The sequence below is a fragment of the Papaver somniferum genome, unplaced genomic scaffold (assembly GCF_003573695.1).
Source record: "Papaver somniferum cultivar HN1 unplaced genomic scaffold, ASM357369v1 unplaced-scaffold_85, whole genome shotgun sequence".
NCBI lineage: Eukaryota > Viridiplantae > Streptophyta > Magnoliopsida > Ranunculales > Papaveraceae > Papaver > Papaver somniferum.
The window spans coordinates 51726-65001 of record NW_020651526.1 but is presented as its reverse complement, the minus strand read 5'-3'; positions in this window follow the sequence as shown (position 1 = coordinate 65001).

Below are 13276 nucleotides of genomic sequence, written 5' to 3'. Positions count from 1 at the left end.
AAAAAAAAAAAAAAAGACAAACCATGAAGCTAGGATGAATTATTTAAGACACCTTCTTTCTGCAAAATCACGGAATCTAAAACCGTCTGGTGATGCTCTACCCAACTAGTATATTTAACAGTTGTAACTTTATTTTCCTCAATCTTGCCTAGAGCCTTGTCAAAGTCATCAATACCTTCGACCCTACGACGAACTCGAATTTTCTCAAGAATCACGCGACGTTCGTGATTCTCCGTTTGACGATCTTGGAGAGACCTCGCCCCAGCCCTAACAGCCTCATTTTTCTCACTAATTAGGGTCTCCTTCTCATTGTTCAATTGATCAATAAACCCCTCGAAGATACCTAACGCGAGACCTAGAGGATGTCACAAAAGAATATAATTTCCTAAACTCAAACTTAAGATGCTCATACTTTGGTTTATAATTCTCAACATCATCTTCAACATGATTTTCATCATGGTCATCCAATACGAAACTTTGATTAAGAGAATTAAAATATATCACAAGAGCTTCCTTATCTAGATTTGAGGCAGTAGCAAGATCAGACAAATTGAAGAACTCTGCAAGGAACCTCACGATCCTCCACTAAGGAAGACATCCTTGGAAAATCAATAAAGAAACAAGACAAAAAGAGAGATAAAACCTACCTGCAATTAAATCATTCCTGATCCGAGCAGCCTTCACTAAGCCATCATTGGTAGCCAGATCCCTATTCAGTGCATCACGTTCCTTCCGGAGTAGAAAGACATCATCTAGAAGGCTCGCAACTTCAGTTTCGAGGGAAGAAATTTTGGAGGACTGAGTGCGAACCACGCTAGCTACCTTGCGATAGTCCTCAACTAGAGAAATCCTCCAACACATTCTGCAAAATAATACATACGAATTACATGGTCTCACTACCCACCAAAATAAAGATACAAACTACAACACTTACCAAGTAATCAAAAGTGAGATGCTGATCAAGAGAAAGCTCAGAGCCAAGCTGAAATGCACTAGTAGGAGATGGCAGGGAAATATTTAATGCCAATTCACGAACAGGGGCAAGACCGGGATCAGACATAGAAAACTGGGCGACAGAGGCCATCTTAGAAGTGAAGTTCTTGGCAACACCTTCTAGGGTAGATGAACTTTCGGGCAACACCGCCTGCGAAGCATGTTTGGAGCCGCTCGTTCCTTTACTTTTATCAACATTGGCGGAAGAAGAATTCACAGCAGAAGATGGAGCGACCGAGATATTAGCTTTAGCAGAAGCGGACTCCTAGATCAAGGGATTGACAACATTAGCAAGAGGTTTGTTTTTTGATGTCCCCCTCGGCCTGTTCCTACTCTGGCTAAACTTGCTAGTTTTCCCCTCTTATACGAAGACGAAACATGAGAATCCTCATGAAAGAGATTCTTATCTGCCAACAATACCTTCATCCTCTTTATCCTGTTCCTCATCCTCAGATTCCTCTTCTTCAGGAAGAAACTAAAAAACGCGAACCTAATAAAATAACGGAAGCAATAAAACTCAATTGCACAGATATAACACAAATTACCTTTTGAGGGCGCGAAGGCCTATTTCCCAATTTCTCTATGGGCCTCTCCACTCATTGCCAATTGGTTTTGAGTTGGATGCCCGTATTCTAACATGGTATCAGAGCAGGCTATTTGCGACGAGTCATTTGACCGCGCCTTTACTCCGCGTCACCCGATTTAATTGTCAACGTGTTAGACCCAACGAGGCTACACGTGAGAGGGCGTGTTGAGATTATTAGTCCCACATTGTTGGACAATCTAAGATCCCGCGATGTATAATCCGTTAGGGCCTCTCCACTCATTGCCAATTGGTTTTGAGTTGGATGCTCGTATTCTAACACGTTGCTTTCAAGAGAAGTGAGTTCCCTCGACAACTACGAAATAAAAGGAGTATATAAAAAAGAGAAACACGAAATGCGATAAAGCAAGGGATAAAAAAGAGCACATACACAATCTTCTCGGTCAGGCCAATCGAACTTCCAAAAACAATACGCAAGAGCCTCAGACCCTACTAGCGAAGCATCTGGATCAGTGCGAGGAGTACCATCTGCATTACGACCCCACAAAAGGTGACCCTCGATAGTCAAGTAAAACTTCATCCAACTGGGGTCGCTAGATCGACGAAGAAAGCTGTTAGAGTTACTATGATGATCCACACGTTCTAAAAGAAACTACATACCATCCTTCAGCTTCGCTCTATTCAAACGTATACCCAGCGCGAAGCATCCTTCACAGATGAATTCACAATGTAATGCTGAAAGAAAGAATCAATGGTGTAATCCGCAGGGTCATAAGGGTCTTGTACACCTAGACAAAGAGACTTTCCAACACCAGTGGACCAAAGAGAAAACTCCATAATAATGTGAATAGCATCACCACTTAACTGATAGGCGGCTCGTCCGATTCTCGCGATAATTTGATAGAACAAGGGAACCCCAGGGTCAAAAAGAGAAAAAAGAAGACCAGCCAGTAGTTGACCAAATGCAACAGGCATACGAGTTGCACTCCATGAGCCCTCTAAAATCTTCTCTTCGGTCAAAGAAACAGCAGGGGAAGAACCAGGGGGGAACGATAATCGTGAAGCCCTTACCTTCTAAAGCAGTTTGATAGTGTTTTAGAACATCAACCCCTTCTTAGCAGGCTTTCGCTTCACACTACATTTATAGTTTGGGGACGAGAATGAGGATGTTAAAATTGCAGCAGAACAAAAAGAAGAATCATAGTCATGGAAGCGTTAAACGACTAACTGAAGCAAAACCAACTTACCCAGAAGAGATGAGGCAGCAACAGTAGAAGGAGGCACATCTTGATCCGCCATTAAATCAGAAACAACGAAACTAAAGGAAAGAACTCGAGAGAAGAAGGTAAACAGAGAAGAGAGAAGGAAGAATAAGGAAAATAAAAAACTTTCATCTTTTATCTCTCCTAGATATTTATCCTAAGATGAGCAGTATTATGTGCCTTAGAGCAACCACAATCATAAACGGGACTAAAGACCAAACGCCATACCAAAACCTAAATTTATTTGGCATTTTCAGAGGTCAAGCATAGTGGTGAAAGACTAAAATTTGGTCTGGTGAACGAAATAACAACTATGAAATGGAACGGATATATAATGAACGTACAATGGTCAGGCGTTGGTATTGTGGGCGCATGTATGGGACGAATATAATTTGCACGCATGGTGTAGGGCGTGAGTATTACTAACGCCTGGCAAGAGACGGAAATGAAAGACTACGCCCAATCGACAGGCGGACTTATAGCAAACGTGGCGCAGCGTATCAATGGTAATTCAGCTCAATCTAGAAATTTAGGTTAAATCTCCAGAGACCTGACTTCTTGAATCGAAGAATTGAATCAATGACAGAATCTAATCAATGCAAGGCTTTAGAGAAAACTCTAGTTTATTATCTCTTGAAAAATTAATTGTCAAAAAATATCTTACAATCCCTAATTTATAATAACCTAACTTTCTTAAAAATAGAATATCTAAAAAAAGGAAATCATAAAAGAAAAGGAAATCTAAAAAAAAGGCCAAAATTAGGAAAGGTATCAAGATGCTGCATCAGGTCCCGCCGGGCGAGAAGGATTCAACCACGAATCTGGAGCTGGGTCTGGTGGAACAAAACGTGATAAATAACGAACATTGAAGACATCCGAAGTGTTGATGTTTGCTGGAAGTTGTAGGCGATATGCATTGTCATTAATTCGTTCCACGACCGTGAGAGGACCTATTTTCTTTGCCTTGAGTTTATTGTAAGCATGTGCCGGCATTCGATCTTTAGTGAGAAATGCCCAAACTTAATCACCTACTTCAAAGAGAACACGACGACGACGAGAATCAGAAGCAGCTTTGTACTTTGAAGAGGATGATTCGAGATTGGAAATAACCTGTGTATGAACCTTATGAATGTTGTTTACAAAATCATCAGCTACACCATGAATACGTGTACGGTCTGGAAGAGTATATAAATCCAAAGGGCCACGAGGGATAAGACCATAAACGACTTGAAATGGACTGAACCCCGAACTTCTATTTAGTGAATGATTATGAGCAAACTCTGCTTGAGGAATTTTTGAATCCCAAGTTTTAATAGAATCACCCACAAGTAAACGAAGCAAATTACCCAAAGATCTATTGGTCACTTCTGTTTGACCGTCCGTTTGAGGATGATAAGCGGAACTCATGTCAAGGATGGTTCCTAGTAATTTTTATAAAGACCTCCAAAAATGACCTAAGAACCGAGAATCCCGATCAGAAACGATGGAAGTTGGCAATCCATGAAGTATGTACACTTCTCGAAAGAAAAGTGTTGCGACTTGAACTGCATCTGTTGTATTTTTACAAGGAATGAAGTGTACCATTTTGGAGAAACGTTCAACAACGACAAAGATTGAATCGAAACTCTTCTGTGTACGAGGAAGACCCATCACAAAGTCCATACTGATGTCTGTCCACGGTTGTGTTGGAATAGGGAGAGGAAGGTAGAGACCGGCATTCGTGGCATGACCTTTTGACGTTTGACAGACTGTACAACGTTCAACAAAATGCTCAACATCACGTCTCAATGCAGGCCAAAAATAGGACTGAGAAAGCAAATGCAACGTCCGGTCGCGACCAATATGACCTTCATTATGTGTTTCAGCAACAAGTTTATGACGGAGGCTGCAGTCTGGAATGCAAAGACGATTGCCTCGAAAAAGAAAGCCATCATGCATAGTGAAATCTCGAGAAAGACCATTCTGAACGTCAAGAAGAACTCGACCAAAGAAATCATCAGACTCATACAAATCAGCAAAGGTGGAAAATCCTGGAACTGAGACATGAAGAACACTCAACAAAGAATGGCGACGACTCAGGGCATCAGCAACTCGATTGGAAACACCTGACGTGTGTTTGATAACAAATGTAAATTGTTTCAAGTAAGATATCCATGATACATGACGAGCTGAGACTTTATCTTGACTATTCAGGTGTTTTAAAGCATCATGATCTGTATAGAGAACAAATTCTTTATGAAAAAGATAATGTCTCCAGTGTTTGATTGCGTGAACCACTGCATAAAATTCCACATTGTAAGTATTATAACGTAGACGAGCTCCAGCCAGCTTTTCACTTAAGAAGGCTATAGGCCGGTTACGTTGGCTCAAGACAGCACCAATGCCCAACTTAGAAGCGTCACTATGTAGCTCAAAAACTTGAGTAAAATCTGGAAGAGCTAGTATAGGTGCTGACAACAATTTTTCTTTAATGATCTCAAAAGTTGTAGTTGCTTCGGTAGTCCAAGTGAAGACACTATCACGACGAATACAATCGGTGATAGGTGCCATCAAACTGCTAAATTGCGGCACAAATCTTCGATAAAAAGATGCGAGACCATGAAAACTTCGAGTTTCAGATAAAGTAGTAGGAGTAGGCCAAGATTTGATTGCTTCTACTTTGCCTGGGTCGACGGCGAGCCCTTCTGCTGAGACCATATACCCAAGGAAGTGAACCTCAGGAGAGCCGAACTCACACTTCTTTAACGTGGCAAATAGTTGATCTCGACGAAGAACAAGAAGTACATATATCAAGTGTGCAAGATGTTCTGTTAAGGACTTACTAAATATCAGAATATCATCAAAATAAACGACTACAAACTTACCTATGAAAGGTTGAAGAGATTGATTCATAACGCGCATGAAGGTGCTAGGTGCATTGGACAAACCAAAGGGCATGACAAGCCATTCAAAAAGTCCTTCTCGAGTTTTAAAAGCAGTCTTCCATTCATCTCCTGGACGGATTCGTATCTGATGATAACCACTTCGAAGATCCAGTTTAGAGAAAATTGTGGCAACTCCAATTTGATCTAATAGATCGTCAAGACGAGGAATGGGAAATCTAAAGCGTACTGTAATTTTATTTATAGCACGGCTATCGACACACATCCTCCAAGATCCATCCTTCTTTGGTATAAGCAAAGCTGGGACTGCGCACGGACTCAGACTTTCACGTAAATATCCCTTCACTACAAGATCCTCAACTTGACGTCTAAGTTCTTCATGCTCACTCGGACTCATACGATAATGATCTCGATTAGTAAGAATAACATCTGGAATTAGTTCAGTATGGTGTTGAATGTCTCTGAGGGGAGGAAGGACGGGTGGTAACTCATTGGGAAAAACATCCTGAAACTCCTCCAATAGTCTCTGAAAGTGTTCTGGAGGTAATGGTAAAGTCTCTCTGACAATCGAATTGATCAATATTAGAACACATCCCTCTTCTCGAAGTGTTTGTTCAAAAGCCTTTTGATGTAAGAGAAGGACTGGAGCTGATGGTGTATTCTGTTTCTCGGGCAAAGAGGGATGAAGAGTGAAATTGCGATTATTGTAACGAAAAATGTAGGTATTATGATAGCCATCGTGTTGAACTCTAAGATCAAATAACCAAGGGCATCCTAAGAGTAAATGGCAAGCATCCATCGAAGAAACATCACAATGAATCTTATCCTTATATGAATCACCCACCGAAAAAGAAATCAATGCTCGTCGAGTTATGAGTAAATCGGTTTTCCGATCCAGCCATGCCAACTTGTAAGGGTTAGGATGTAGTTCTGTTGACAATTGAAGTTTGTTTACAACTTCCTCGGCAATGACGTTTTCACTACTTCCATAGTCAATTATGAATTTGCACACCTTGCCTCCAATAGTACACTTTGAATGAAAAAGATTATGTCGTTGAGGGTTGATATTTGTTCCACGCGGATCTAAACACACACGTCGAACCATTAATGTTGGTCCACTATCAGCTATAAGAACCTGCACTTCATCTTGAGGTTCCGCAGTTTCCTCATCGTAAATTACTTCGACGTCATTACCAGCAGTGTCAAGGAGGAGGCCTCTTCTGTTTCTAGTGGGGCAGTTAGACTGTCGGTGACCTATGTCTCCACAAGAGAAGCAACAAAGTGAATTTGGTCGAGCTTGCCGATTGTCAAGAGCTGGAATAATGGGCGTGTCTGCTTTGACAGATACAGCGTCATCCGTCGCAGTCTGAGCGTGAATTGGTCGAGAAGAACGAACAGTAGACCAGGGTGAAAATGATGATTTTGTTTGTGCCTCAATAGTTAAAGCTTGTTGATGTGCTTCTGACAGAGTCAATGGATGAAAGAGATTGATTGTGTGTTGAATTTGTTGTCGTAATACTGCTGTAAATCGTGCTACCAGTTGACGCTCAGAGTCTTGTATATCAACTCGATTGAGAAGTAAAAAAAATTCAGTGGAGTAATCAGCCACAGATCGGGTACCTTGGCGGATGGTATGTAGACGTTCAAACATAAGCTGGTCATAATTGTAAGGCAAGAATGTTTTCTTAAGTTTCGATTTAAGTTTATCCCATGACATAATCTTAGGTTTTCCGAGACGTGCACGAGTTGTCTTCAATGGTGTCCACCATGCAGCTGCTCTTCCACGAAAACGCATCGTTAATACAGGAACACATCGATCCATTGGAGCTCGTTTGAACTCTAGAATTTCTTCCACCGTGACTATCCAATCGAGCAGTTCTTCAGCTGAAGAATTTCCATGGAACTCTGGTATTTCGGTTTTGAATCCTGTTTCCCAATGATTACCCGCTGCTGTAATTTGGACGTTTTCTTGTGTCAGGGAACGGTTGTTGCGTAGATTTGAAAAGGGGTTATCAATTTCTGAAAACGGATTTTCTTCGTTGTCACCATCGTTATTGTTATTATTGTTTTCATGTTCCATATTTTCTCGAACTGGTGGTGGTTGTTGCTGAACAGTAAGGGCTTGGAGAGCGGTAGTGATCGAGGCCATCTGAGCTTGTAGCTCAGCAATAGCGTCTCGGGTGATTTCAGCTTCAGAACGTAATGGTGCACGACGAGGTCTTGGCATCGTGTTATCAAACAAGGAACGTAGTTGTCTCTGATACCAACCTGGCGCAGCGTATCAATGGTAATTTAGCTCAATCTAGAAATTTAGGTTAAATCTCCAGAGACCTGACTTCTTGAATCGAAGAATTGAATCAAATTCGATGCAAGGCTCTTGAATTGATGACAGAATCTAATCAATGCAAGGCTTTAGAGAAAACTCTAGTTTATTATCTCTTGAAAAACTAATTGTCAAAAACTATCTTACAATCCCTAATTTTTAATAACCTAACTTTCTTAAAAATAGAACATCTAAAAAAAATAAAATCATAAAAGAAAAGGAAATCTAAAAAAAAAGGCCAAAATTAAGAAAGGTGTCAAGATGCTGCATCAAAACGTCTTGTTGGGGGAGTAATTGTTGTATATGTTGGGCGTGATAGTATATGCGCTTGATGTGAGGTGCTGATAATACTCTCGCCTCAATCAGGCGCTGATAATACTCTCGCCTCAACCAGGCGCTCATTCTATCTCCGCTCCACAATCAAACGTTGATTATACTCTCGTCCAAAATGAAACGTTCACTATAATCTCGCTTAAACTCACACGATTACTACACTCTCGCCCCAGTATATTTGGGTTTGGTATGGATTGACGACCACATATAGTCTCGAACCCTAAAATTCCAGACCATATATAACTTTAGTCACCTCCATTACGGCTCATTTTCGGACCAAATTTAGTTATAGTCCCAAAATATAGTCGTGATTGTGGATGTTCTTAGAGATGAAAAAAAACGCTAACACGTATGACGGTTATGCGAAAATTACAGAAGCATGTTGGGTAAAAGTAGAGAACATTAAAGAAGAATGATAACTCGCAGGAGCAATCAACAAAAGAAGAAGCAGTTAGCCACCGGCCAAAGAAATTTGAAGTGAAAAATTCTCAAACAAACAAAGAAAAGGAAACGGTAATTACGCTTGGTCAAGTAACTTCAATGACAATAAAGCAACTAGCAATGAGTGACAGCACATGAAACATCGAACTAGCAAAAAGCATATCTAACCACAAAGATTCCCCGAAATGCAAAAATTTGAGAAGACATCACGGCAGAGAGATTATTGGCAACAGATACTTCATAGGATAGAGATAGAATGTAACTATCTCCATTAACTGTCCCGACGGAGATTATATTTCGCCGCTACAATTCACCCATCTCGTTAACAACACAACTCATTGATAATGTAGCACGGCGACAACAAAGGATCACAAGCCTAACAAGCATACGAAGAACGAGTTCCAGTCAATCTTGATGATCCAGCAGAAACATGATATAGCAGCACTACGACTTCTCCCAGTTATTGTTAAACAATGCTCAATTATGCCTGCACAACAAATAAAATCAAACACAAAACAAATAACGTTAGGGCTGAGTCGCGGACTAGGTCGCTTTCTTTAAGACGTTTCGTGGCTCTGCCGAAGATTGTGCAAGCAGTTCTTCAATGGCGCGTCGTCCCCAGGATAAAACAGTCGAGATCAATCTCTTACACAATCACTCTTGCACGATGAGAGGATATGAAATTTCTGCACTTCAATCTTGCTCAGAACTCTTTATAAAAACCAAGGATGATCACACACTTATTTTTCTTTCTCATAAAAATTCATTTTTCTTTGATAACCCAAGAGACGTAAAAGAAAACTCTCTATATGAAGAAGGCTCCTAAAACTCTTCTTCTTCTTCTATTCATCAAAAAACAAAAACATTAATGAACACTTATCTCTCATTTTGTTTTTCCAACCAAAATTCCGATTTATAGTCAAGAGTTTCAAAATATTTAAATGTTATTAAAAATGTTATTATGGTGGAGTTAACACCATTAAAAACCACAAATATGTAACCGTCAAAATTAATATTAACAAAATTAAATTTTCTTTTATGAAAAACTTAATTTCTATTAAAAATATTTTTATTGGGGATTCAATTTATGTTTTAAATATATATTCCAACAATCCCCCACTTATATTTTTAAAACATTGAGGAAGAACGTATAGAGTTGTGCATAAGCAAAGGTGTCTGGCGACTTGAACTTTTACGTAGTGTTAATAAGCTCTCTTAAAATTTGAGTTAGGGTGAACATAAGTCTTGAACTTTAGGAGATAAAAAGATTGCTTAACACACACGACTATACTAGTGTAAAGTTTAAAGCCAGCACATTACGGCCCTGCGCTTGTATCCCAGTTTAACGAATGATCTAGAGAACTGCCCACATTCTCATTGAAAGCGGCCATACTTTCACATTCATATAGGTGAGTTTACCAAGAGTACTCTTGAAAGTACCCCACTCTAAATAGAGATATAAACATCATTAAGAGTTTAAAAGTTAAAAAACTAAAAAGTAAACTCAACCTTACTCGCTTCAGGATATCATGTCGTGGGATGAATTCTTCAAAAACATGATTCTCGCATCTCCATATCACCCATGACTTCGTCTAGTCCATTTGTACTTATTTCTAGGTTGGGTATCCATCACAGATGACTCAATCTCAATGGGCATCAACCTCATCCCTAAGATGTATTCACATCTTCTTATCAATCCTTTTGTCAAAGGACTAATTAAAACTCTTTCCACACATTATATAATCCATATTCTCATAAAATCAAATCTTATGTTTGTCATTTCGTTCTCAATTCATGCAATAGACGAGTTACTATCACATTGGATTAATATGTTTGTTCCTCTATGCATTAGAGGATCAAATCGCTCTATCCCTTAAAGGATTCAACTGAAAGGATGTCCAATCAGCTTCGCAATATCCGTAAAGGACTGCGGTAACCACTTAGATAGTGTATTTCTAGGTGCGAGGTGTGTTTTAAACACCTCGTAACTTTCTCAAAATTTCACCAATTTTCCATACTAGGATTGGTAAATTTGAATATAAAACCCCCACTATGGAAGTAATTAGTTAATCCTCCACTACACAAAAAATACTTATATATAATCAATCACGTAGAAAAGAAATATATTGAGCTACCATACTCATGTCTAGTGCAATCACACACAATCTCAAAAGCATTAGCACTAAACGAAATGAGTGAAAACTTGTTTACAGTCAGACTATATATATTTTTGTCTCTTTTAAAAATTATATTTTCATTGAAATGAAAATTGATCCAAAGAAACAAAAAATTCATTTCAAAAATATACACCATCTTCACTCAAGTCTTTCATGTCAAATGGTAAAGGAAGCATGTTCTCAATTTCATTTTCATCCTATAAGTTAGAATAAAAATTTAATAAATCACTTATGCATACAAAACAAAGAGTATTCTGCATTTCATTTTCACCAATTCTGAAATCATTCGAATGAATCAAGTAAACAATTTTTCTTTTAATTTTTTTTCAGTTATTTCACAATGTAAATGATTACTTATCTAACTTATATGCTTTCTTTCATTGTAGACACTACACAGTTTTCCATGCTTGGCTTACATAGATTCTCATCTTTAACTTACACAAAAATATATATTCCTACTTATGACTATAACAAATCATACATCGTAGAAACAACATCAAAAAAATAAGTATGTAAGTTAATTAGCGACATGCGATTTTTTGTTTGCTTATGTAAAAACAATAGACTCGTGAATTTATTTATTTTTCAAAAGATTGAAATTATTGAATGAACAAAGTTACCTTTTATAAGAATTTATCTTCCAAATTATAAACAACAAAATATCCATGACCACAATTTAGTCTCATTATAAATATGCTTTTCTAGGATCGTTCATCTTCATTTTTCTAGCTCCTCTATTTCAAATCAAAGTTGTTCAAATATAGGGTATGGAACCCCCACTATTTTTTGACTCAAACAAGAATTTCAAAACAATATCCAAAGATCCCCAAAATTGTGAAAAACTAATAAACCAATGATCTAAACCCAAAACGTTTTGCACAATACAGAGAAAAAATTCAAACAATTTTCTTGAAGACAACATTACCTAATTCACTACCCAAAAATCATATTTGATATCAAGACAAGTTACTTGAAGCATCTTTATAAAATTCTCAAATATTTTATTTCATCCAATATGATTGCAAGTTGCGTAAGATTTGAAAATGTACATGCTTTTATGAGTTAAGTAAGATTACATACATGTTACTCAAAAAATTCACCAAGTTTATAATAACATATAACATGCTCATATTCATCACTAACTCATATATTTCTTAAAAGCATGACAAAAACTCATATTTCAAATATTCCAAATTCAGTTCATGTTATGATAAAATTATAATATTATATTCAAACATTTTATCCATAACCTATCATTTGTAGTAGTGCAATGATCAAATTTAACAAATTTCTAATCTCAATCTTGTTAATAACAAGATAGGCGGAAACTAGAATTCTTTCTCATTTCGGAAGTATGAACATCTTTAACAAGATTGTTCTACCCAAAGTAAACTTTGAGATCATACGAATACCGAAAATCCTAGTGATGTGAGTATATCTCAACACAACTTTCTTTCAAACGATTTGGTTCAACTTTTGAACCATAGCCTATCAAAACAAACATAGTGTAAAACACCATATATACCAACCTCTCACTGTATCCATAATTCACATTAATTTAGCTTGAAAAGCGTTGTTAATAACATTTGATATCCTTACAATGCCATGCAAGAATAGCAAATAAATTCATAATTAATATTATGTTCATTTCTTGGTGAGAGTTGATATTCACATTAGTTTTGACTAGGTTCCTAATTATTTCGGTTTTGGGTTCGTGTAAAATTCCGTCTCAAAAGTTCCAAACTTATATGATCACATGTTTATTGTCATACACAATAATTCTCAATATCTCGTTTCCCTAAAACTTATTCTAAGGTTGAACAATTAATTTATTCAATTTAGAATGACATTATTTGATCACTACAATAACTAAAAATAGTTCATCAAACATACCTTAATTGTTTTTAAAGATCAATTGGTTATAAACCATTGTCCATTCTTTGTGCACCAACAAAGAAATCATCAACCCCATTGCTCCTCACATCGATTAATCTCCCGCAATTTTTATTTCATTGGAAAATAAAAATTTGCTCAAGTAAGTGAATTTTTCACCTATCACAATCCTTTAGATGTGAGCATTTGTAACTAAAAATAAGTAAGGTATGCATTTACATAATTACTTGAGAATCAAATCAAATGTAGTACTCGAAGTTTCTCTTGAGTGTCAAATAAAGATTCAAAATTATATAGTTATAACAATATATATTTATAACTCTCTATCAAGCATTTTATCAAACATATGTGGTGCACTAATTTGATTGCCAACAATAATCTTCCTTTTCATTACCAAAACAAGAGTATGAAATACTAGAATCAAAACA